This window comes from Paramormyrops kingsleyae, chromosome 13, assembly GCF_048594095.1.
Source record: "Paramormyrops kingsleyae isolate MSU_618 chromosome 13, PKINGS_0.4, whole genome shotgun sequence".
Taxonomy (NCBI): domain Eukaryota; kingdom Metazoa; phylum Chordata; class Actinopteri; order Osteoglossiformes; family Mormyridae; genus Paramormyrops; species Paramormyrops kingsleyae.
The window spans coordinates 6158354-6185339 of NC_132809.1; positions in this window are offsets into that span (position 1 = coordinate 6158354).

The window sequence follows — 26986 nt, forward strand, 5'->3', positions numbered from 1 at the left end:
TATATTAAATTAGTTTTTTTTTTAAGTAACGCAATAGTTACTTTGCCTGGTAATTAGTTACTTTTATAATGATGTAACTCAGTTACTAACTCAGTTACTATTTGTGAGAAGTAACTAGTAACTATAACTAATTACTTTTTTAAAGGTACATGCCCAACACTGTTTAGGACACATTGGTTATACTAATTTTCCAGATTCTTCTGGTATACCATGAGAACATACACTCACCTAAAGGATTATTAGGAACACCTGTTCAATTTCTCATTAATGCAATTATCTAATCAACCAATCACATGGCAGTTGCTTCAATGCATTTAGGGGTGTGGTCCTGGTCAAGACAATCTCCTGAACTCCAAACTGAATGTCAGAATGGGAAAGAAAGGTGATTTAAGCAATTTTGAGCATGGCATGGTTGTTGGTGCCAGACGGGCCGGTCTGAGTATTTCACAAGCTGCTCAGTTACTGGGATTTTCACGCACAACCATTTCTAGGGTTTACAAAGAATGGTGTGCAAAGGGAAAAACATCCAGTATGCGGCAGTCCTGTGGGCGAAAATGCCTTGTTGGTCAGAGGAGAATGGGCCGACTGATTCAAGCTGATAGAAGAGCAACTTTGACTGAAATAACCACTCGTTACAACCGAGGTATGCAGCAAAGCATTTGTGAAGTCACAACACGCACAACCTTGAGGCGGATGGGCTACAACAGCAGAAGACCCCACCGGGTAACACTCATCTCCACTACAAATAGGAAAAAGAGGCTACAATTTGCACGAGCTCACCAAAATTGGACAGTTGAAGACTGGAAAAATGTTGCCTGGTCTGATGAGTCTCGATTTCTGTTGAGACATTCAAATGGTAGAGTCAGAATTTGGCGTAAACAGAATGAGAACATGGATCCACCATGCCTTGTTACCACTCTGCAGGCTGGTGGTGGTGGTGTAATGGTGTGGGGGATGTTTTCTTGGCACACTTTAGGCCCCTTAGTGCCAATTGGGCATCGTTTAAATGCCACGGCCTACCTGAGCATTGTTTCTGACCATGTCCATCCCTTTATGACCACCATGTACCCATCCTCTGATGGCTACTTCCAGCAGGATAATGCACCATGTCACAAAGCTCGAATCATTTCAAATTGGTTTCTTGAACATGACAATGAGTTTACTGTAATAAAATGGCCCCCACAGTCACCAGATCTCAACCCAATAGAGCATCTTTGGGATGTGGTGGAACAGGAGCTTCATGCCCTGGATGTGCATCCCACAAATCTCCATCAACTGCAAGATGCTATCCTATCAATATGGGCCTACATTTCTAAAGAATGCTTCCAGCACCTTGTTGAATCAATGCCACGCAGAATTAAGGCAGTTCTAAAGGCGAAAGGGGGTCAAACACCGTATTAGTATGGTGTTCCTAATAATCCTTTAGGTGAGTGTATATACAAGGGTAGCTATGCCTATCTATTTATTTAAATTTATATGTGTTCAAGTACAAAGGGGTAAAATAGGTGATACTCCGTGACCATGGTTATAAGGGTGGCACACAAAACACTAAGATTGTCTAAGGACACATACAAACATAATGTATCTGTATATTGAGACTAGTAGTCGTGAGTAAATCAATATACAGGGTATACAAAAGCCAAACTTAAATGAAATTTCCTTTAGGGTGTTCGTCTGTTGGGTGAGTGAGATGTAAGGCAGAGTGTATGTGGAGGGGGGTTGTGCGCCAAGTCAAGGGCAATAAAAGTTGGAGTGCTGGCCTCCCTGGTTATCTGTGTGTGTGTGTTTATGTGTGTAACCCCCCTTTGGTGCCTCTCGTACCAGGCTCGGCCTTGTCTCAGGCCACCTGGAATTTAGGCCCTGTGATACAGTATGTGCATATGTGATCCTACATATACATTTAGATGGTAAAGATGCTGGCCATTTCACGGGGTGATAAATTAAAATCCATGCAAATATTGTTCACCACCCTGCATCCTAAAATCCATACTGAATATGAATCAGGCTATTGTAACAGCTTGGAAATGACAGCAAATTCTGTGATTTTTATTTCTTTTTTAACAGAATGAAAGCAGGTGCACTGCCAGTCTTAGAGATGGAATAATTCATTCCTTAATAAGAAACCAACTGTGAATATATATTTCACACCAAATTCTATATCTTAATTTACTTATTGTCTTATTTACTTAAAACATACACAGTTGAACCGTGGAACTCAAAGGCCTCTTAACTTGACCAACTCAGACATGAATGGGTCCATTGAATTTTTTTTAACTTGTACCTTGACCGAAATCTTGGAACTCAACTGTTCCTGCTAAATCTTGTATGGGTGACGCGTTCAACTCTAACAGTTTGGACCTCAAACGGGTCAGTCGAGAAAAATCTAACCGCAATCGCAATCGATAACTCGGAACACAACAAAACGAAAAAGACCTGCTAAACCTTTTACAGATCGAGACGCGTCTCTGATGGGCAAACGGACCTACTGGAATGCTGATGCCTATGAATGACTCTCAGTCTCACGGTACCTCTCAACCAAGTTTGACATGCCATGACATGGGGACAATAGAGGGTTGATTATTATTATTATTATTATTAGAAATACATAGATATTATAGTGAAACTTGAAGGTGGTGCATGTCTGCTCTCGCTTCAGAGTATGGGATTGTCATTGATTTCATATTTATTGCTTTTCTTTGTGCGCTTTTTAATGTGTGTATTAGTATTACATTGATTGTTACTGCTTTTTCTCATTAATTAGGTAGGTGGATGGTTTAAACAGGCAATCATGGGGGGTCTGGAATGAATTAAGTTCATTAACATTATCTCTTATGGGGAAATTCGACTTGGAACTCGACCAAATCGCAGCTTGACCAACCTTCTGGAATGAAGTTTGTGTTCCAAAATGCCAGTATATCTTCATCTGGATATGATTTCTTATATTTTTTCTCCTACTGTTTGGGAATACATAAAACACTTCCGTGGGGGACATTAAAAACACTGAAGAAACTCTGATTTATGTCATTTAACAAAGAATGCCTTCTAGTCTCTGAGTGCCTGACCTCCAGGTGAGCTCATATTGCTTCTGTGTTCCCTAGAGGAAAATTATTTATTATTCAACTTTCATTGTACTAAATTCTCAAATCTTGGGGTTATGATCCAAACTCACATGCCTCAAACTTGTTGAAATAAAAGCTAAGAATAGAAAAAATAACAAATAAAAGACAATAAAATACAATGAAAGACACCTAGAATAAAATAGCAGATATGGCCACATTCAAAATAACTAGCACTACTAATAAAAAATAAGCAAAAATTGGTGGTAACATTACAGTATCTGCACCCCCTGGTGTGAAAACCCTCCATTTGTTAAAGATAACAGAACTGAGTCAGTTTCTAAACTGCAATTTTAGAGAGATGTAATGGGGGAAGTGATTTATTTGTCCAGATCATTGACGGCTTTTGGTCTTTGAATTTGAATTGAATTTTGTCTTTTAAAATGGGAAAATATAAGAACCAGCACATTTAATCTGCAGTACATACTGAATTTACAGGAAAAACAAGTGAGATTAATATTATAAATACAAGTGTGAGGGAAAGAATAAATAACAACAACAAACAAATTTATTTTTGTATAGCGTGTTTTCACAACATTACATCGTCGCAAAGCACTTTACAGCATCCCTGCCCAAAGCCTGCAGTGAGTAAGCCAGAGGCGACAGTGGCAAGGAAAAACTCCCTAGAAGGAAGAAACCTTGGGAAGGACCAGACTCAAAGGGGGAGCCCATTCTCCTGAGGTCGGCAAGGAAAGTCAAATCAGAGAGATGGCTAAGTGGTAGGTCACACAGTCTAAGTCATAAAATATGAGTCACAACTGGGGAGCAGGGAAGTGATGACAAGCCGGTGTTGGCTCTACCTCAGATCGCTGGGCAACCAGTAGTAAGGCAGCTGGGCATACATGGAGGATGACACAGGCAGAAGGGCGAGCTGGACAGAAGGACGTCATGTGTCGCATGTAAAAAAAAAATGCCATTAGACAAAGTAGGGGAGACAACAGACAGTGCTAACAGTTAGGTGAGTGCATTAAATAAGTGCAATGTATAAGCTCCAGCAGATATGGCTATGGCAACATAAGTAGGAGGGAGAGGCAAGTGGGAATGCAGGCATGGGGAGTCCCTGAAATGTCAGCACTCCAATTCCGCAAGGGATTGTGTAGCTAGAGTGACAGCACTGACAGCTCAGTTTATCCAAAGCCAGTGACACCGATCCCCACCCAGCTCTACACCTCACACTATAGATCTAACCGGGGGTGAACAATTAGCTAAAGCTAGGACTAGAGTCCCTATAGGCTAGACTGAATAAGTGTGTTTTTAGTCTATACTTGAATATTGAGAGTAACCTGAATCCTGCACATCTGGTGGAAGACCATTCCACAGCTGAGGAGCTCTATAGGAGAAAGCTCTGCAGCCTGCTGTAGCTCTTTCTACCCTAGGTACTAACAGAAATCTTGTCCTTTGGGAACAAAGCAAGCGTGGAGGGTTGTATGAGGCCAGCATTTCACTAAGGTATTCTGGTGCAAGGCCGTTCAGTGCTTTATAAGTCAATAGCAGTATTTTATAGTCAATCCGAGACTTAACCGGAAGCCAGTGAAGGGAGGATAAGACAGGGCTAATGTGATCAAATTTTTTAGTGTTTGTGAGACTGCTGTATTCTGTACCAGCTGAAGTTTATGTAAGTTTATGGGCAACCAGAAAGGAGGGCATTACAGTAGTCCAGTCTGGAAGTTGTAAAAGGTATGTATTAATTTTTTTATACTTTCCAGTATAGAAAGGCATGTATTAATTGTTCTGCATGAAGGGAGACCATCTTCCGAAGCTTGGCTATGTTCCGTAGATGATAAAATGCAGTTCTAGTAATGCTTCTTATGTGAGCATCGAAATATAATTCTGAATCACCTAGAAGACCAAGATTTCTGACCACTGTGTTAGGTTGTGTAGGAAGGCCACCAATGTTGAGGTGGTGAAGCTTATTTCTTGCATCCTTGGGACCAATTACCAGAACTTCTGTTTTTTCTGTGTTTAACATAAGGAAATTTTTTGCCATCCAGCACCGGATATCTAATAGACAGTCTTCTAACCGAGAGAGCAGTGATGCATCATCAGGGTTAACAGATATATATAACTGTGTATCATCTGCAGAACAATGAAACCCAACACCATGATTTCTAATAATGTTACCAAGAGGTAGCATATATAAAGTGAACAGTAGCAGGCCCAGTACTGATCCCTGTGGGACACCATATTTGACTTTGGTGGCCGTGGAGGATTCATTGATCACATGGGCAAACTAATAACGATCAGTAAAATAGGAGCGGAACCAAGAAAATATTATGGTCCACAGTATCGAATGTTGCAGTTAAATCTAGTAATACCAACAAGGATATACAGCCACGGTCAGAAGCCATAAGCAAATCATTCACTACTTTAACTAGAGTGGTTTCTGTGCTATGGTTTGCTCAAAAGCTAGACTTATTTTTCTGTAGGAAAGAAGACAACTGACAGACAAACGGAAGATTTCAGATAGGTCTATAATTTCCTAAAACATTAGGTTCAAGATTTGGTTTCTTTAGGACGGGTCTAATAACAGTGTGTGAAAGATAATATGGGTCCAAAAAGTACAAAATTCTGGCACATTGTATACTTGCAGCATCATGGCAGAAATACACGTTCATGTAAACAGGAGTCAAATGTCCAGGGTGGGGGTGAAGATAAAGGTAGCAGATTAGAGATACAGTGGTACCTCAAAACTTGAATTTAATCCGTTCAGAAAATCTTGAATCCTAAAAAGAAAAAAGAAATAATGGAAAACCAATTAATTGGTTCCCGGCCCCAAAAAAGTACACCTAAATATGTTTTTTTAGCATTTAAGCACAAAATGAACCGAATTAAGCAAGAAGAGCATATACTGTACTAAATACACATCTAAACACATTTATCAAAACAGTAATTTGTAAAGTAAGAAAATAAATGCATCCAAACAATGTGTAAAAGTAAAAAAAAACATTGTGTCCGGCCCCGATCGTCTGCTCCTTCAGTGTGCCACGCCCCCTCGTTAACCCCGTGTGGAATCCCCGTGTGATCAGCTGTTTCTGGTTGTTATCATCAGTCCTCTGTATTTAGTCCATGTTTCAGTTTGTTCCCCCAGTCCGGTCATTGTATTGTCCATCTGTGTTTTGCCTGCCTTACCTGTAATTGAACCCCGTATTCCTCGATACCCTGACGTCTGCGCCTTTGTCTCCATTCCATCCCCACTCAGCACGACAATATTATTATAATTAAATGTATTAATGGTTTATTATGAATATTAAAAGAATGAATAAGAAATCTTTATTTTTAAATGTATTTTATTATATAATAATAATTACTGTTACTGTCTTTGTCTAAATGTATTTTTACTGTCGAAATATATGTATTCAGCTAGTGTAAACATGCACGATGCTATCACAGCGAATGCCACACTGAGACTGAAGCATTACCCTTTGTTTCCGCTGAGAGACGTGCTGCGTGACTCATTTCCCCGTGCGTACAAGTTATTTTAGGTTGGCGTTCAAGGTTTGACTTCTGAGATTCAGATCGAGCTCTAGGTAATTTTTTTTCGAACTGGTTGGTTCAACTTTTAAGAAATTTGAGTTCTAATGAGTTTGAGAACTGAGGTACCACTCTATTGGGTTTGTGAAATTGGCTGGAGCCAATGGAAGAAGCAGCTCTGAATAGCTGAATGCCGGTGGGTACAAAGGAGCATATGAAGAGTTCAGTTTTGTGCCCTATGGGGATGAGCCCATGGTTGAATGCACTTCTCATCTGTCTGAGGTCTCTGTTGTGTGGATGGGTTTCGTTGTTCAGTACAGGGAGCACTTATCTCCACCACTGCCTCCAGTGTCTGTAATGCAGCTGACCTAAAAAAATATAAGAACATAAGAACATAAGAACTATACAAACGAGAGGAGGCCATTCGGCCCATCGAGCTCGCTTGGGGAGAACTTAACTAATAGCTCAGAGTTGTTAAAATCTTATCTAGCTCTGATTTAAAGGAACCCAAGGATTCAGCTTGCACTACGTTATCAGGAAGACTATTCCATACTCTGACTACACGCTGTGTAAAGAAGTGCTTCCTTAAATCCAGTTTGAAATGTTCTCCCGCCAATTTCCACCTATGGCCACGAGTTCTTGTATTTGAACTAATGCTGAAGTAACTATTCGGTTGAACAGCATCCAAACCTGTTACAATCTTATAGACCTGGATCATGTCCCCCCTCAGTCTCCTTTGCTTGAGGCTGAACAGATTTAGCTCAAATAACCTTTCCTCGTATGACATTCCTCTAAGACCAGGAATCATTCTTGTGGCCCTACGCTGCACCTTTTCTAAGGCTGCTATGTCCTTTTTAAGATATGGTGACCAAACCTGTACACATTATTCTAGGGTGAGGTCTCACCAAGGAATTGTATAATCTTAGCATTACCTCCCTTGACTTAAACTCCACACACCTGGAGATATACCCCAACATCCTATTGGCCTTTTTTATTGCTTCCCCGCACTGGCGAGAATGAGACATGAAAGCAACAACAAACACACCAAGGTCTTTCTCATAATCAGCTACCTTTATTTCAGTAGGTCCCATAAAATACCTGTACTTTATATTTCTGCTCCCTACATGGAGTACCTTACATTTGTCTATGTTAAATTTCATCTGCCAGGTGTCAGCCCAGTCACTAATTAAATTAAGATCCCGCTGTAGCTGCTGAGTTCAGTATCTGCTACACCACCCACCTTGGTGTCATCTGCAAATTTCACCAGTTTACTGTATATATTGGTGTCTATATCATTTATGTAAATTAGGAACAAAAGTGGTCCTAAAATTGAACCCTGCGGTACCCCACTATGAACGCAGGCCCACTGTGACATTGAGCCTCTTATAACTACTCGCTGCTTCCTATCCATTAACCAGTTATCAATCCAGGTCGCTACAGTTCCTAAAATACCTGTCGCTTTCAGTTTAAGTGAGAGCCTCTTGTGGGGAACAACATCAAAAGCCTTTTGGATATCTAAGTAGATGACATCATAGGCCTTCTTATCATCAACTTCCTGAGTAGCTTCCTCAAAAAACTCCAACAGATTTGTTAAACAGGATCTACCTCTCCTAAATCCATGCTGGCTATCCCTCAAAATGTTATTTGAGTCCAGGTAATCTACCATTTTCTCTTTGATTATAGCCTCCATAACTTTACCAGTTATACAAGTTAGACTTTTTGGCCTATAGTTTGACAAATTACTTCTATCCCCTTTTTTGAAAATGGGCGTTATGTTGGCATGCTTCCAATCACATCCTGGTATGGAAATAGCCGTGTCCAGGACTTAAAAGGACTGCAGAGGGTGATTCGGGCAGCAGAGCGCTGCACCAGATCTGCTCTGCCGTCTCTGCAGGACATATACACCAGGAGATGCCGGAGCAGAGCAATCAGGATCATCAAAGACACGACTCACCCCAGTAACTGTCTGTTTGAGCTGCTGAAATCAGGCAGGCGCTTTAGGAGCATTACGGCAAAAACAGAGAGGCTCAGGAGGAGCTTCTATCCTCATGCCGTAAGACTTCTCAACCAGGACATGACACCACTACCTCTCAAATATCATACAGCAGGTTCCTAACTGCATGGACAATCCACTCTCTAAGGCAACTTCAATGCACACTGCACTTTGCACAACATCACCTCATGCGCCACCACTTGCCACTATTTTGCATTTTGTATATGTTGGATATTTTGTTAATTTTTAATCTTATTGTCTGCACTTTATATTTATATTACCTTATTTGCACTTTTTTTTAATCTTTCTCTTTCTCTTTTTGCACAGTCTTTGGATCGGTCAGGGTTCATTTCACTGCATGTTGTACCTGTTATAACTATGTATGTGACAAATAAAGAATCTTGAATCTTGAATCAGAAGGTACCACACCTTCAGATAAGGATTTTTGAAACAGTAAAGTTAAGGGTCGGCAAATAATATCCCTCATCTCTTTTAACACTATAGGTAAGATGCCATCAGGGCCCTGTGATTTATTTATTTTGAGCTTAGCTAGGCTTTGCAAAACATCAGCTTCAGTTATATATATATTAGTTATAGACGATGTTGGATTAGTAATAAGAACTGGTAAGTTACTAGTGTCCTCAACAGTGAATACCCGTGCAAAACTATCATTGAACTCATTTACTATGTCAATGTCGTTTTCAATTATAAGACCCTTACTATCCTGCAGATTAGTAATTTCAGCTTTTAGAGCTCTTTTAGAGTTAAAATACTGGAAGAAACTTTTAACGTCATCCTTAGCCTCCAATACGATCTTCCTTTCGACATTCCTTTTAGCTCGTCTAATGTCATTTTTTAATTCAGCCTGTAGATTTAGATACTCTTGCTTTATTATGTCATCATCAGTTATTTTCCATCTCTGGAACAAAGCCCTTTTCCTCCTTACTTTATACTTTATTTCCCTATTAAACCACCTAGGTTGCAATTTCCTAGATTTATTCTTGCTGGAAACAGGTATGAAGTCCTCTTGCACTTGCAATAATGTGCTTTTAAAAAATTCCCATGCCTCTTCAACAGTTTTGTTATTTAACTCCATCCAGTTCACAGTTTCTAGTTTTAATCTCATACAATTGAAGTTAGCCTTCCTAACATTATATATTTTTGATTTGGACTTTGCTCACAAATAAACAAATAAACATATCACACCTGTCCGTAACACCCAGGTTGAATATTAGTGCCAATGCTGTTTAGCATTAAAAGTCAAACATTTTCCCCACTTTTTTTGGTTTTCTCAATAAAGACTTCTAATTGGCTGTTTATTGCCATGGATATGGAATCTAATTCAAGACTTAGCGACCTGGTGAACAACGATGCAGCCATTTTCTATAATTCTCCTTCTGTGGCCCTTGGATCCCAAGCTATAATCTCACTGCAGTACATAAAGCATGAAATGACCTCATGCCATGCTAATTATATTTATATATAAACCTTTCAGTTAGGGGTGGCCAATCTTATCCGCAAAGGGCCGGTGTGTATGCAGGTTTTTGGTCAGCTGTTCAAACCCAGGTGTGAGGACTCTTCAGCCAGTCAGTCCTCTAATCAGTGACCTAATTAGGGAGTTGCAGCGAAAACCTGCATACACACCGGCCCTTTGCAGATAACATTGGCCACCCCTGAGTTAGGGATTCCTTTCTTTGCATTTACTCTGTTTTTACCTACCAAAAATCCTGAGGAGGATTGGGGATGCTGAGAAGAAACATTGACACTCATCCAATCCCTGAAAAAGCCTGAGAGGTTTGAATAAATAATAATTCCCTGCCCCTTTTGACTTTGAAAGAAAAATAAGAAGTCCCACTGTAACTGACAAACACCTGAAACGCCAATGCAACATTAAAAGCCCGTCCTCACAGAAGAGAGTGGTCATTTATGTAAGACTGTCTAAGACACAGATTTTTCAGTGGATTCTAATGCCCCAGTCTGTTCCTCACTCAGTGCCATCCTTCACATAGCAGGTAGTGCACTGATTAAATTTATGGACCTGGAAGGTTGTTAGTTCAGGCCTCAAGAGGTGCTGTGCTGTAATACCTTTGATCACAGGAATCCAGGTATAAAACAGGTGGGGGTTGATTGCCAGGTACAACAAGGCAATGAAATCTGAAGGAAACTGCAGCATATATTATGATAAAGAATTTCATGGTTGCCTTTCACTTTTGGCTTTGCAAAGTCGGAAATGCACAATAGGTACTAAAGTGTAATACACAGAAAATGTATCAAGGTCGCAAAATAAAAAAAACACTTTATATATTGACTGCATCAGAACTGGTTTACACCCCTAGAACAAGAAAGACATTTCTTAATCAGTCTGACAGCTTCTACTGTGCAAAGTAAAAAATGTATTAATTCTTTCGGATGAAAAAGTGATTTTGAGCAAATCCATTTGCACTCACTGAGCAGTTTGTTTTTCTTGTTCCCTTCGCTCTTACTCTGTCCTAACAAGGTTTCACATGGAAGCAGTTTGCTGTTCTTGTTAACACTAAAGCCTATCCTAACAAGTTAGTCTGACACTGAAGCAATTTCTTCATGTCACCTTCTCAGATACCATTCCTAACATGTTTGGTGCCTTTTGAGAAAGCGAAAATCGAATGTGCTTCATGCGACATTGCACAGATCACAAATAGAAATGGGCATTTACATATATACATTAGATGTCTTCTGGTTTTTACCATAATAGCATACAAATTACCTACCCTATTGCCATTTTGTTAAATTATTTACAAATATAACAGCAGTGGGTAATTTACTTTTTAAACTAATGATCTTTCTGCATTTTTTTTAAAGAATATGTATAGCAATGTTTATATCAGAAACAGTATAATAGGTTACATGTTTCTACTAGATAGGAAAAGACAATTGGCCAACAGAATTTTTATGTCCTTTCTCAAAAGAATAGTTTGCTTTAATATAGAGTCCTCTGCCTTATTACAGATACACAGCTACATTAATACAGTAACTGGTAACCATCTATCTACACTAGATCCCAAAATTGTGGAAACACTTCCAATTTTTTGAGATTTCAGAGCTTTATTCCAGTTACTCCAGTTACTTATTTAATTGTCCAATGTATAATATTTGTAAACATTTGATTGTTTATAAACATTACCGCCAATATCTGTGCAATAAATTTTAAAGTGCAATACCGAAAATGCGAGGCATTTCCACAATTTTGGGCACTGATACAAGTGTGATTTTATTTAGTTTTATTTAATGTTTCTTACTCTTAGCAATATATCAGGCACTGCTGCTCTTGCTCTAATATTTATATATGTATGTGCTATTTGTATTTTTTTTTACTATTATTATTATTTCGAATCATTCTCTGCATGTTTTTTCACTGCTCTGAAAATCCTTTTTGCAAATCCAAACAAAAGTCTGCCCTATTCTTAGATTCAAATAATTGAGAATGAGCTAACAAGAAATTGAGCGAAAAATACAGGTGATGTTGCCTTTCAACAAAACATAGTCAATGCCTCTTTGGATTAGCCATAGGCCTTCTACAAATATAGAAAATCCATTACAAAAAATTACCTGACAAGATATGATAAAGTAAGCAATTTCATGGCCTGCTGCTTGACTTGTCTTGTGCTAGTCAAGCTGATTTGCAAACGGAAGCTCTACAGTTCATAATCTATCTTCCCCTTTTGCAAACTAAGCACCCTCTTCATTGCTTTTACTGCAGAATCATTTGTTAGAATAAATAACTTCTATAGTTATATAGAAGTGTATATTTGAATTGTGCTGTATACTGTAAAAGAGCTTAATAAATTATAGATACACACATAAAAATAATAATATACAGCAATTTTCTGAATGTAAGTGATTTTTTTTAGAGTGGGGTTTAAATTGAGATATCTCAAATGCTTGTTTCAGCTGAAATGGTGAATGAAACTATGTATTGCAACGATGGAAGGAAGGAACATGTAATTTATATGCAGGCTGCAGTAGAGGCTAATTTAATAAAAAATACTGGGAATTAACAACAAAAACAGACAGCCATTTTGAATACAAGGAAAAATACCTGGATCTGGTTCAGGGGATCAGTCATCACAATTTGTTTGAATTTACTGGGGGCAATACAAAAAAAAACCTTGGTCTTATATCATGATTTGGACTGTGGAGCAGGAGGAAAACTGAATGCATGTGCTGGTCACCTGACACACTCACATCTTGAGATGACCACGCCCCCAACCCCTTTACAATATCCACCCGTATAATAAATCCCAATGTTTTAGGAGACATTTAAATATTAGTCTATAGCTGTTATATAGTCAAATAATCTCGGCAGTATTATCTATGCCTATTTCTGTTTACTAAGTGAAAAACAATCACTGACTCTATCTTTATTGCATAGCAAATGAAATCCATCCAGAGATGTTGAAAGCCATGGATGTTGTTGTTCAGTGATGTGGATAACTCTCTGTGACAGGGTTAGAAATTTGGAGATCCAGAGGGACCTTGAAATAGAGCCACATCTCCTGGGGTGAGAGGAGCCAGCTAAGGTGGTTTGAGCCCCTTGTATGGATGCCACCTGTTTGGCTCCCCAGGGGGCTGTTCCAGGTACATAGCACAGGGCGGGGGCTGCAGGCAACAACATAGACACACTGGAAGCACTGTATCTTCCAGGTACTGGGACCCTTGATGTGCTAGGTAAGGGAGGTGTGGTTTGACCAGCTTGGGTTGTTGCCATCACAACTAGTGCCAGGAAAAAGCAGTGTGAAATGATGAAGAGGAAAAAACCTGTGATTGAACATTTCATAGCATAGACATCTCCACTCTAAATTCTTTTATTTGTTTTTTCTCTCTTGCAGAATTCAAATAATGAGTAAATACTGGCTCAATGCTTTGACGTTTGAGCTATTAAGTCAAGCAGCAAAATAACAAGCAGCTAAATAGGATATAACAATTAGGTCTCTTATTGGTTTTCAATTACATGTACGAGGTTCTAAGGTGCAGCACCAGTGTTTTCAGCTCGAAATATTATTCAGATCTGTTTTACTGAGTCAGATACTTTCATGGATTTAACTGGGATGCAAATGACATTTAAACAAGCAAATAAGCCGACAAATAAACTAATTCTACATCACCACATCGGTATGAAAATATGCACTAATAAAATACTCTCATAAAACTTTTGTGAGGTGTCTATATTTTTAAATTTTGAATTATTCACTTTTGAAAAACAAAATCCTGTGAAACAACCATAGGCTTTACATCTCCACATACGTCTAAATGAATAGAGATATATTGGGATTTTTGTTACTGAATAATTTCTCAAACATTGGCAGACTGTAGGAACAGGCCTGCCATTTTCAGTTCAGCATTTTAAGAGAACCAATGGATGTTGATTTCCCTTTCAGCCAGTTGTTGCATGCAAGGCAGACAACAGAATTTCCTGGTCAAGTTGCCAGAGTCACGTGACGTTATAAAACTCCTTGCTACTGATTCTCTTAACATTTAGAAGTAAGCAAATTGGTTCACTTTGAAAAACTGTAGTTTTATTTGTGTCACCCTGGCAACATACATTTATTTAGTATGAATGAATGATTGAATGTTATATTTATATAGCACTTTTCAAAATACCCAGAGCACTGTACAGAACCAATGGGGAACCACTTTAACCACCATCACTGTGTAGCCCCCACCTGGATGATGCGACGGCAGTCATTCTGTACCAGTACGCTCACCACACAGTAGCTAAGGTGGTGAAGTGGGAGGAGAGAATTCACCAGTTAGATATAGGGGATGATTAGGAGGCCAGATTTGAAAGAGCTACAGTGGGTAATTTTAGCCAGGACATTGGGGTACCACCCCTGCTCTTTCCAAGGATGCCCAGGAATCTTTTATGACCTCAGAGAGTCAGGACCTGTTTTATGTTTCATCCAAAGGATGGCACCCTTTCTCCAGCACAGTGTCCTCGTCACTGCACTGGGACATTGGGATCTACACTGATCCTGATTCCATTCCTGGCACTTCACACTTGGCATCAAATCACTCAAGTGCATGCTAGAAGTGCTGGTCAGGTGAGGTCTCAAAAACATCATCAACAAATAGTAGGCATGTGTAGCAAACAGAAGGCGAATCAGAGGCAGACCAGGAGTTTATTGAGTAAGCCGGGTGCAGACAAAGCCAAAACAGGTATCAAGAATTGTAGTTGGGATGGATGCAGGAGGTTGAGAACCAGAGAAGTCAGTCCTACAGGAAGGCATGGGACGAGAAGACAATGGGGAGGGAGGATTGAGAGATGTAGGTCAGGTAGGGACGTCAGGCATGGCAGGACAGGCAGACAGGGCAGGCGAAACAAGTAGCAGGACACAGCAGGCAGGGAAAGTGGGAGAGACAAAAGACAAAAGAATTGTCATCTGGGTTCCTTCCACTTAAGAAGCGGAGGTAATCATAGGGGATCTCCCGCAGCTGCTACGTCCCACCCGTGTGGGAGTGACAGTATGTCACTTCTAGCCACACATACAGGGCACCCAACCAGTGACAGCTGAACCGTGATATCCCATAAAAATTACCAACATGACTAACACACTCCCCTCTTCAGTTTACGTGGAGTTTTTTTTTTTTCCTTGAGCCTGAGAAGTGCGACCGTTGTAGGAACTGGTCCTTGTTTTTCAAAATATCAAAAAAGCAGTTTCTCAGTAAAAATTTGACATGAGATACACTATTTTGCCAAAAAGTATTGGGACACCTCTCCAAATCATTGAATTCAGGTGTTCCAATCACTTCCATAGCCACAGGTGAATAAAATCAAGCACCTAGGCATGCAGACTGCTTCTACAAACATTTGCGAAAGAATGGGTCACTCTCAGGAGCTCAGTGAATTCAAGCGTGGTACCGTGATAGGATGCCACCTGTGCAATAAGTCCATTCATGAAATTTCCTTGCTAGCAAATATTCCACGGTCAACTGTTAGTGGTATTATAACAAAGTGGAAGCAATTGGGAACAACAACAAGGCCACGTAAAGTCACAGAGCGGGAACAATGCATGCTGAGTCAATAGCTACAGAACTCCAAATTTTGTGTGGCCTTCATATTTGCTCAAGAACAGTGCGTAGAGAACTTCATGGAATGCGTTTCCATGGCTGAGCAGCTGCATCCAAGCCTAAGATGCAGTGGTGTAAAGCATGTTGCCACTGGACTCTAGAACAGAGGAGACATATTCTCTGGAGCGACAAATCACTTGCCTGACTGCATTGTGCCAAGTGTAAAGTTTGGTGGAGGGGTGATTATGGTGTGGAATTGTTTTTCAGGGGTTAAGAACATAAGAACTATACAAACGAGAGGAGGCCATTCGGCCCATCAAGCTCGCATGGGGAGAACTTAACTAATAGCTCAGAGTTGTTAATATCTTATCTAGCTCTGATTTAAAGGAACCCAAGGATTCAGCTTGCACTACGTTATCAGGAAGACTATTCCATACTCTGACTACACGCAGTGTAAAGAAGTGCTTCCTTAAATCCAGTTTGAAATGTTCTCCCGCTAATTTCCACCTATGGCCACGAGTTCTTGAATTTGAAGTAATGCTGAAGTAACTATTTGGTTGAACAGCATCCAAACCTGTTAGAATCTTATAGACCTGGATCATGTCCTCCCTCAGTCTCCTTTGCTTGAGGCTGAACAGATTTAGCTCAAATAACCTTTCCTCGTATGACATTCCAAGTAATCATTCTTGACCAGTAATCATTCCAAGTAATCAAGACCAGTAATCATTCTTGTGCACCTTTTCTAAGGCCGCAATGTCCTTTTTAAGATATGGTGACCAAACCTGCACACTAGGGGTGGAGCCGAACCCGAATACGGTATTCGGAAAGGCACAAATAATGTGTTTTTTACGAATACTTATTTCGAACAAATACTTTAAAAAATATTTGTATTCGGGAACAAGAAAAACTTTATATTAAAAAGCTGCGTTTCCTCTTGAGACCGCAGTGCATGCCCGGATGAGTGAGTGAGTGAGTGAGTTCAGGAGTCGGGGGGGGGGAGTAAAAGAGGTGACTGACACAGGCTGCTCCACACAGCAACAGAGAAGACTCGGCTGAGCGAAAAAAAGACTTAACTGTATCACTATTTTTGTTGAATAGATTTTTGTACCTTAACTGGGTTCCGGAGGCAGTTTATAACTTTCGAGAAGCGGAGTTTGATCGGGAGATTAGTCCATTACGCTGCATTATTGACGTCTGCAGTCAGGTGTTCTCATGTTCGCTCTGTTTACGTAGCTCTGTTAGCTCGGTAATTTAGACAATAGGCTGTTGACAGAGTAACGTTAACGTTTGGTTAAAAAGGTTAAAACAATGCTTGTGTAGTTGTGTCGAATTGTATGCACTTGTAGGAGTTATATGGTACGTTTAAGTTACTCTGTCTACTGCATATCCATAATTATAATTAAAGAATACTTACACTATAACGTAAATTAGAAGTGCAACGCAAAAAAACTGGATTTTTACGCCTATTTTGAATTTTAGTCGAATACAAATACAAATACTTTTCCCCCCTCAACAAATACAAATACAAATACAAATACCGGCTGCTTTGCACACCCCTACTGCACACAATATTCTAGGTGAGGTCTCACCAAGGAATTGTATAATCTTAGCATTACCTCCCTTGACTTAAACTCCACACACCTGGAGATATACCCCAACATCCTATTGGCCTTTTTTATTGCTTCCCCACACTGGCGAGAATGGGACATGGAAGCATCAACATACACACCAAGGTCTTTCTCATAATCAGCTACCTTTATTTCAGTAGGACCCATAAAATAACTGTACTTTATATTTCTGCTCCCTACATGGAGTACCTTACATTTGTCTATGTTAAATTTCATCTGCCAGGTATCGGTCCAGTCACTAATTAAATCAAGATCCCGCTGTAGCTGCTGAGCCGCTAGTTCAGTATCTGCTACACCACCCACCTTGGTGTCATCTGCAAATTTCACCAGTTTACTGTATATATTGGTGTCTATATCATTTATGTAAATTAGGAACAATAGTGGTTCAATGATAGTTTTGCACGGGTATTCACTGTCGAGGACACTAGTAACTTACCAGTTCTTATTACTAATCCAACATCGTCTATAACTAATATATATATAACTGAAGCTGATGTTTTGCAAAGCCTAGCTAAGCTCAAAATAAATAAATCACAGGGCCCTGATGGCATCTTACCTATAGTGTTAAAAGAGATGAGGGATATTATTTGCCGACCCTTAACATTACTGTTTCAAAAATCCTCATCTGAAGGTGTGGTACCTTCTGATTGGAAGCATGCCAACATAACGCCCATTTTAAAAAAAGGGGATAGAAGTAATTTGTCAAACTATAGGCCAATCAGTCTAACTTGTATAACTGGTAAAGTTATGGAGGCTATAATCAAAGAGAAAATGGTAGATTACCTGGACTCAAATAACATTTTGAGGGATAGCCAGCATGGATTTAGGAGAGGTAGATCCTGTTTAACAAATCTGTTGGAGTTCTTTGAGGAAGCTACTCAGGAAGTTGATGATAAGAAGGCCTATGATGTCATCTATTTAGATTTCCAAAAGGCTTTTGATGTTGTTCCCCACAAGAGGCTCTCACTTAAACTCAAAGCGACAGGTATTTTAGGAACTGTAGCGACTTGGATTGATAACTGGTTAACGGATAGGAAGCAGCGAGTAGTTATAAGAGGCTCGATGTCACAGTGGGCCTGCGTTCATAGTGGGGTACCGCAGGGTTCAATTTTAGGACCACTTTTGTTCCTAATTTACATAAATGATATAGACACCAATATATACAGTAAACTGGTGAAATTTGCAGATGACACCAAGGTGGGTGGTGTAGCATATACTGAACTAGCGGCTCAGCAGCTACAGCGGGATCTTAATTTAATTAGTGACTGGGCTGACACCTGGCAGATGAAATTTAACATAGACAAATGTAAGGTACTCCATGTAGGGAGCAGAAATATAAAGTCCTGGGGCCTCATGTATAAACGGTGCTTACGCACGAAAATGTTGCGCACGCCCGTTTCCACGCTCACGTCGAGAAGTATAAAAACTAAACTTGGCGTACTGCCACGCACATTCTCACGGCAACCCCAGACAAGGCGTACGCAAGTTTCTGCTCGATTTGGCAAAATGGAGGCACCTACTGGCAAAAGAGTGCTACTGCAGTTTCACTGTGTCAGACTCGCATTCATGACACGGTCTGCATGAAATACACCGAAATTAATTGGCCATCGGTCACCTGATCGTAATCAATCTGTGACAATAAAAAGGTGCAGGGAAAGACAAAAAATATTCGAACCATGGCTGCTCTTGCATTGTTAGAGGACATTGCAAATGGAATAGTCAGAAGAGAGCGCGTATTCAGGGATCACAGTGATTTCTTGGCTCATGATGATGACTGGCTACTAAGTCGATTCAGATTTCCAAGAGCTATCCTCTTGGAGCTGTGTGCTGAACTGGAGCCAGCTTTACGGAGGAAGACTGCAAGAAATTGCGCCTTACCGGTACCTGTACAAGTTCTCTCCACCCTCGGATTTTTAGCCACAGGTGTTTTTCAGCGTGAAATGCCGATCAGGCATTTCTCAGTCATCACTGAGTCGTGCCATGCCAGCTGTATGGGATGGCATAATCCGCTTGTCATCGAGATATATACATTTTCCCTACACTGTGGGTGAGCAGGCAAACATTAAAGCGCAATTCGCAGCAATGTCCGGTTTTCCAAATGTAATCGGAGCGATCGACTGCACGCACATTGCTATAAAAGCGCCTTCAGAGAATGAAGTTGCATATGTGAATAGAAAGAACTTCCACTCCATCAATGTGCAGATCATATGCGACGCGAAAATGTGTCTCACTAATGTTGTGGCAAGATGGCCTGGCTCAACCCATGATTCCTTCATTCTCAGAAATAGTAGTGTTGGAATCAAACTTGACAATGCTGTGGTGCGTGATGGCTCGGTTTCTGAGGCACGGGGGTGTGTGTGGCCAGCGCCCGACGATGTGCTCGGCACAGCAGCGCCTTCCGCGCCAGAAATGTCATCCACAGCACGGGGGTCACTTCTTGTACTATTGTCTGAAACAGAATAAACATGAGTACTGACGCATGTGATGCCTGCTTGTTCAACTTAACCATGCAAATAAATCAAACAAGTATAGTACGATAGATAGATAAATAAAAACTCACCCGCGCTGATGTCGGAGTCCCCCTCACCCGCTGGCAAGATTCCCGTTAAACCTGCGTCCCCAATAATAGCAGCAACACGCTGCTCAAAAGGTGTGAGCCCCGGAATTCCGCTACCTCCTCCAGTGGTGTTCAGACTCTTACGGTGAGCCGCTACTCGCTTTTTAACGTCGACTTTAATATCCGACCATTTCTTTTTAATTTCAGGCACTGTGCGACTTTCCGAACTTACATTTTTAAGTGTCTCCGCAACGCTGTGCCACTCCATCAGTTTTCTTTTGTTACTCATGCCACTACTTAATCCACCAAACAGAATTTTTCCTCTTGCTTCAATTTCACTAAGCAAGACCTCCACTTCGCATTCACTGAAATTTTTCTTTTTTCCGCGTGCCTTGGCCATTGTTTTTTAAACAAAACGTTGAACAAAGTGGTCTATTTATATTGATTTGCATATTCAAATATACATAATTAGGGGCGGGGCGGGGGGGTGGCTGTGGGCTCGTTCACGTGCGTAAAATTTCAAGCTAATTGGAATGTATAAAGGGAATGTGCGTAGATCTGTGCGTACGCACAGTTTTATGCATCTGGATTTTTTCTTGCTTACGCACATTCCTAGTTTTGTCCGTACGCCATGTTTTAGTGTGAATTCTACGCACGTCGTTATACATGAGGCCCCAGGTATTTTATGGGACCTACTGAAATAAAGGTAGCTGATTATGAGAAAGACCTTGGTGTGTATGTTGATGCTTCCAAGTCTCATTCTCGGCAGTGCGGGGAAGCAATAAAAAAGGCCAATAGGATGTTGGGGTATAACTCCAGGTGTGTGGAGTTTAAGTCAAGGGAGGTAATGCTAAGATTATACAATTCCTTGGTGAGACCTCACCTAGAATATTGTGTACAGGTTTGGTCACCATATCTTAAAAAGGACATAGCGGCCTTAGAAAAGGTGCAGCGTAGGGCCACAAGAATGATTCCTGGTCTTAGAGGAATGTCATACGAGGAAAGGTTATTTGAGCTAAATCTGTTCAGCCTCAAGCAAAGGAGACTGAGGGGGGACATGATCCAGGTCTATAAGATTCTAACAGGTTTGGATGCTGTTCAACCGAATAGTTACTTCAGCATTAGTTCAAATACAAGAACTCATGGCCATAGGTGGAAATTAGCGGGAGAACATTTCAAACTGGATTTAAGGAAGCACTTCTTTACACAGCGTGTAGTCAGAGTATGGAATAGTCTTCCTGATAATGTAGTGCAAGCTGAATCCTTGGGTTCCTTTAAATCAGAGCTAGATAAGATTTTAACAACTCTCAGCTATTAGTTAAGTTCTCTCCAAGCGAGCTCGATGGGCCGAATGGCCTCCTCTCGTTTGTATAGTTCTTATGTTCTAAAATTGAACCTTGCGGTACCCCACTATGAACGCAGGCCCACTGTGATATTGTGCCTCTTATAATTACTCGCTGCTTCCTATCTGTTAACCAGTTATCAATCCAGGTCGCTACAGTTCCTGAAATACCTGTCGCTTTGAGTTTAAGTAAGAGCCTCTTGTGGGGGACAACATCAAAAGCCTTTTTGGGCTTTTGATGTTGGGCTTGGTCCCTTAGTTCCAGAGAAAGGAACTCTCAATTCTGCAGCATTTTAAGCTATATTGGATAATTTCTTGCTCCCAACTTTGTGGGAACAGTTTGGGGATGGCCCCTTCCTGTTCCAACATGACTGCACAAAGCAAGGTCCATAAGGACATCGATGAACGAGTCTGGTGTGGAGGAACTTCACTGGCCTGCACAGAGCCAATAGAACACCATTGGGATGAATTAGAGCGGAGACTGCAAGCCAGGTCTTCTCGTCCAACATCAGTGCCTGACCTCACAAATGTTCTCCTGGAAGAATGGTAAAAAATTCCCATAAGCACACTCCTAAGCAGACGAGTTGAAGCTGTTATAGCTGCAAAGGGTGGGCCAGCTCCATATTAGAGCCTATGTATTAAGAATGGGACGTCATTAAAGTTCATGTGTGTGTAAAGACAGGTGTCCCAATACTTTTGGCAATATAGTGTATAAATGTAGGTTGGTGATCATTTTAATTCAAGACCTAGGGGAAAATTTAGTATCATAATATATTAAAAAAAGAATGCATCTATAACAACAGGTTTCTCAAGTAATTTCATAAAGAACCTCATATCTTTTTTAAACATAAAATTTTGGTGCTCTTTAGGTATAATTTGATAAGCAATTTATGAAAATATGTATGTTAGCTGTGCATATATACTTCATCAATTTGCATTTTGATGTATCCACTCTTGAGAAATCTAAACTAATTGTTTCACTGAAGGTAATGAAAACCCAGAACATCCCCAAAAGGACTCATGGTGTCAACACAACCTTCGTGGTTTCAAGAAACATGAGCAGCTAATTAGCATTCATCACTCCAAGCCACACAAAGAGAATCACAAACACTGTTACACAAAGGCAAGTTGAACCAAGGAAAAACAAATGGTTTTAAAAGGAAGAAGTGCAATCTGGATTTAGCACATTATGCTGGTAATGAAAATGGAAATTTAGCTTAAAGTGGGAAGTAGGTAGATTGATTACTGTGAAACTGAAATATATGACAGGTGCTTGTAACACTGCCAATGTACTCTCAATGACTTCTTATGGATTGTAAAAATATGCCTGAGTTACTGTATTCTACTTATTTAATAATCTAAGATCCTTAATATTTGGTGGGACAGAAAGAGGTAAAATGTGAGTGGTTTATTACAGACCCATGGACACTATATGCATATTACAGTCAGGAGACAGAACAGTACTGAGACTCATTTAGTAACTGATCATTACTCAGGGCTGATTGCATAGGTAGGTCAGTTACTTATCTTGATTTACAGTGATAAAAATAATAAAATCTTTCCTTTTCACGCCAGGGGGGAACTGTCAAGTCAGCTCTGACAAGACTGGACTCAAACACTCACTGTGGCACATCAATTGGACCCATCTCAAGTCTCACTAAACGAGAAATGGCCCAAAAACATTTTCTTGGGCACCTTCCACTCATAAATCCATCCCTGCTTCTCCCCCTCACTCTACCTCATTTTTTCCCTGTGATCCAGGTCACACAAGCCTTCATAGAATTCTTATATGTGAGAAACAATATGAATGCAAATGCTCATGATTGTTATGTGCCGAGGTGGTCGGACTGGGGAAGCAAGCGAAAGACAAAAAAACTGGGGCAAAAAGGGATTTAATGGGGAGATGGAGAGGCATACGGGGCAAATTCACCATAACACTACAATGTCAATGACGGATCTGGGGATATAAACTCTGACGTGGACTTAAATACACAAGACTAAGGGATGGAAATGCAGAACAACTGAGAACAATCAGGAATTCACATGAGGTAACGAGGGGGGCATGGCACACGGAAGAATCGTAGGAGCAGGTCATGACAATGATCATGGGTGGCCATCATATCCGCAAAGGGCCAGTGTGTGTGCAGGTTTTTGGGATAACATTTAGGAAAGCTGTTCAAACCCAGGTGTGAGGACTCTTCAGCCAATCAGTCCTCTAATTAGTAATTTAAGTAGGGAATTGCAGCGAAAACACAGCGGCCATTTCTGGATAAGACTGGCAACCCCTGTTCAAAACATTCATATTTGGTCTTATCTGAAAGGTACAAAAAACTTAAAACAAGAGATAAAAATTTATATATATATACCATCCGCGTGGCACACGGAAGGAGCGGACGATCGGGCATTTGACTGAAATAACCACTCGTTACAACCGAGGTATGCAGCAAATAGATCTCGCGCTATTTCTGGCATCCCAGTGACATGCCCCCCCTCATCGCGTGCCTTGTAGTGGAAGACCCAACGAAGTTGACCAAAGCAGTGCCTATCTGTAATTTCACGTTCATTGTATGTGTCACGCCTCGATCGTCCGCTCCTCCTGTGTGCCACGCCCCCCCCGTTAACCTCATGTGGATTCCCAGTGTTTTACGGCTGTTTCTGATTGTTGTCATTAGTGCATTGTATTTAGTCCGCGTTTCGGTTCGTTTCCCGAGTCCGGTCATTGTATTGTCATTCTGTATTTGTTTGCCTGTCCTTTGATTAAACCCCGTGTTCCTCGATTCCTGGTTTCCTGCACGTTTGTCTGCGCTCCGGGCGCGTACTGCCATGACAGAATGTATATCATACTTTTCACTCAATATCATCTTAGTTTTTAGCGTGCGAACAGCAGTTTTCAGCGTTCACTCGATCTGTTCACCAAAGGCAATACCATTAGCTTTCATTCCATATATTCCAAGTTTCATTGTGTGTGTATATATATATATACACTCACCTAAAGGATTATTAGGAGCACCTGTTCAATTTCTCATTAATGCAATTATCTAATCAACCAATCACATGGCAGTTGCTTCAATGCATTTAGGGGTGTGGTCCTGGTCAAGACAATCTCCTGAACTCCAAACTGAATGTCAGAATGGGAAAGAAAGGTGATTTAAGCAATTTTGAGCGTGGCATAGTTGTTGGTGCCAGATGGGCCGGTCTGAGTATTTCACAATCTGCTCAGTTACTGGCACCTTCCCGATGCCCGATGGCACCTTCCGTTTCTGCACGGATTATCGTAAACTCAATGCCGTGACTCGACCAGATGCTTACCCTCTTCCTCGCATGGAGGACAGTGTTGATCATATTGGTTCTGTGAAATACGTGACTAAGTTAGACTTGTTAAAAGGTTATTGGCAGGTTCCCCTAACGCCCCGCGCCTCTGAGATCTCTGCATTTGCTACCCCGGACGCCTTCCTTCAGTACACCGTGATGGCCTTCGGGTTACGAAATGCCCCAGCCACTTTCCAGAGGCTCATGCATAAAGTGCTTTATGACGTCCCTAATTGTGAGGCTTACCTAGACGACGTTGTTATTTATTCAGACTCGTGGGGGGAGCATATTCGGTTACTGGAGCAGGTATTCACCCGGCTACATGAGGCTTCACTCGTACTCAATCTCGAAAAGTGTGAGTTCGGTCAAGGTACGGTCAGCTATCTCGGGAAGCGGGTTGGCCAGGGGAAGGTCAAACCCCTGGACGTGAAAGTCCAGGCCATAGGCTCATTTCCCATCCCACAGACTTGAAGTTGAAGCAGTTTCTGGGGATGGCCGGTTACTACCGGTGTTTCTGTCGGAACTTCTCTGATGTTGTCTCCCCACTTACCCATTTGCTTCGCAAAGGCATGAAGTTCATTTGGTCCCCTGCGTGTCACGCCGCGTTCGAGGCTGTAAAATTGCTACTCAGTAGTTCCCCTGTATTGGCTGCTCCAGACTTTTCCAGGCCCTTCAAGCTGGAGGTGGACGCTAGTGGCTTGGGCGCCGGTGCCGTCCTCCTGCAAGAAGATCGCCACGGGCTCGACCATCCTGTATGCTACTACTCTAAGAAATTTGTGAAGCACCAATTAGCGTATAGTGCTATCGAAAAGGAGGCCCTCGCCCTCTTATTGGCCTTACAACATTTCGAGGTCTACCTCGGTGATAGCGTCCAACCGGTGGTCATCTATACGGACCACAATCCTCTGGTGTTTTTGAACCGTATGCACAAACCGGCGCCTCATGCGCTGGGCTCTCATCGTACAGTCGTTCAACCTAGAAATAAGGCATAAAAAAGGGGTTAGTAACCTGGTGGCGGACGCTCTTTCCCGAGCTTAGTCCTCTCCTGATCGTCGGGTTTTTTTTTTGTTCGTTATTTGTGTTTGTATCTGTGAACTCCTATCGGGTTCGTTCTTGTGTGGGGGGGTGTTACGTGCCGTGTTCTAGGAATGTGTCCCTGAAGTCCCTCCGTCCCTCCCGACTCTGTCATCATTCGCCGACTGCAACTTGGCTCTGCCTCCTCGTCTTGACCCCGCCTACGTCTCCTGCGATGTGTCATGCATCACTTCCGTTTCCGGATGCTGAAGAGCCGGCCGGCGACGAACCCCAGGAGCTCTGCTCGTTTGATTGCTTGTTGGATTGTTTTTGGATTGTTGGATTATTCTGTGTATGACTGCTTTCTTTCCTGACTACGATTCTCGCTCCTTCCCCTTCTTTGTACTTTCGCTTTGGTTTATTGATTTACTGGTTTTGATCTCCCGCCCGGCTGCCGACTACTCTCCTTTGCTTGCCCCTCGGATACCGTGAGTTCTTGTCTTCGTGTATTGATTGTTTGTTTGTTATCACCTTGGTGCGTAAGGAGTGATTGCCCTTTGTTTTGCGGATCGTGGTTTAATGTGTGTTTTTGGTGAGGGAGTCAGGTGTAGTATTTGTCATTTGTTTGCTTGTTTTCACTCAGGAATTAGCTTAGTTGGGACGTGTTCACTTAGCTGTTGAACAATCTGCTCAGTTACTGGGATTTTCATGCACAACCATTTCTAGGGTTTACAAAGAATGGTGTGCAAAGGGAAAAACATCCAGTATGCGGCAGTCCTGTGGGTGAAAATGCCTTGTTGATGCTAGAGGTCAGAGGAGAATGGGCCGACTGATTCAAGCTGATAGAAAAGCAACTTTGACTGAAATAACCACTCGTTACAACCGAGGTATGCAGCAAAGCATTTGTGAAGCCACAACACGCACAACCTTGAGGCGGATGGGCTACAACAGCAGAAGACCCCACCGGGTACCACTCATCTCCACTACAAATAGGAAAAAGAGGCTACAATTTGCACGAGCTCACCAAAATTGGACAGTTGAAGACTGGAAAAATGTTGCCTGGTCTGATGAGTCTCGATTTCTGTTGAGACATTCAAATGGTAGAGTCAGAATTTGGCGTAAACAACCGGGTGTCATCAAACTTCCACCTTGCTGTTTTGTGATCTGGCTGTTTTTTGATCCATTGCCATATCCTAAAAACAGTTTTAACATCTGCCCATTGATTGGGTTATTACTATATTCAATGGAAATGCCTTTCTTGTGGTTTGAGATTTAATGAAGGGTCCATGAGATAGGCAGGAAATGACTCTGTGGAAAATGTTCATGCATGGTACTGTATGATTAAAATCTGCTATCAGATTTCTATAGCACTTACCGTGAATATCATGTTCTATGCATATGTATTATGTAGAATGTTTGGATATTATAATATAAAGACTCTTGCTTTCTAACTAATCCTTGTGTTTGGAGGTGAACTGGAGGTGAGCAGCTAAATAATATCATACATTAAAA